At 66.7% G+C, this 1,125-nt stretch overlaps 1 protein-coding gene across 1 annotated transcript in view; it reads left to right on the top strand.

The window, feature by feature from the left end:
• Positions 1–1,125, top strand: part of RNF215 (ring finger protein 215) — a 13,886-nt gene that overhangs the window by 4,810 nt on the left and 7,951 nt on the right. The window lies entirely within an intron of this gene.

The raw sequence follows: 1,125 nt of genomic DNA, 5'->3' as shown, positions 1-1,125 counted from the left end.
CATGCTCTGGGTGTCCCCCAGCCCTTGCGTAAGGTGTGAGTGTGGGCTGTCCCCCCCCCGCTGCTCCGGGGGGTCCCACAGGGACTGGGTGAACCAGTCCCCTCCAGCGGTGTCCTTTGGGATGGATGGAGGCAGTCACTGCGTGTGCCCCTGCTCCAGTGACGCCCCAGTGGGCCACAGCCCCCCTGGCACAGGCAGGAGGGTGTCGGGGCACAGGTCGGGGTTTGTGGAAGTTGAGGTGTCCTTGGAGGGGGTCCTGCAGGGACCAGGCAGACGGGTCACCCCCAATCGCATCCTTGGGATGAAGGCAGTCACCAGTAGATCACCACATGCCCCCCTGTTTCAGTGACCCCCCAGTGGGTCACAGCCCCATGGCACAGGCACAAAGGTGTTGGGGTGCAGGACTGGGAGGTTTGGGGGATCCAGGGTCCCCTCTCCACATGGCCCCACTCACCACAACCAGGCTATGGCCCAAATCTCCGTACCAGCCGAGGCCCTCCCCTTAATGAGCCTGATTAGCTTATCTCCCGCTGCATTTAGGGGTAATTAAACCCGGGATTAGCTCCTTCACCCTGGGACAAAGCCGGTGGTGGACGAACGGGTTCGGCCGCTCGCCTCCCTCACCCGCCTGGGACACGGCTGGCACGGGGCACGGTTTGGGCTCCGTGCCCCACGCCTGCCCCTGCCCCCCGTGCTGGCACCCGGCGGGGTCATCGCCCGCCCGTGGAATGTGGCTGGGTCCGAAAGGCAGCGATAAGATAAAGGCGCGGGGGTGCCCTCGTGGTAGGGGTGCACTGAACCCCGATAACGGCTGGCACCCAAACACGAGGGGCTGGCAGAGGTGGCCGTGGTGGGTGACAGCCATCGGTTCTGGGTGTCCCCAGGCCCGCAATCCCCGCGGTCGGGGGAGGAAGTTTTCCGGTCCCATGGGAAGGATGGGAGAGGGCTGTGGGGCTCGGCGGTGCCCAGTCTGGCGGGACACCCGGGATGGTCCTTCCCTGGTGGGCAGCACCACGGGGGGCTCAGCCCGTGGGCTCGGGGTCCAGGGTGGGATGGAGGTGGCAGAAGACTCCCGTCCCAAGGGCCTGCAGTGAGGCAGGAGGGTGCCCAGTCCCGGGGGCAGGT

Source organism: Corvus brachyrhynchos, unplaced genomic scaffold (assembly GCF_000691975.1).
Source record: "Corvus brachyrhynchos isolate BGI_N302 unplaced genomic scaffold, ASM69197v1 scaffold19, whole genome shotgun sequence".
NCBI classification, from domain to species: domain Eukaryota; kingdom Metazoa; phylum Chordata; class Aves; order Passeriformes; family Corvidae; genus Corvus; species Corvus brachyrhynchos.
The sequence above is the reverse complement of the archived record's forward strand: the minus strand, read 5'-3'. Positions and strand labels throughout refer to the sequence as shown.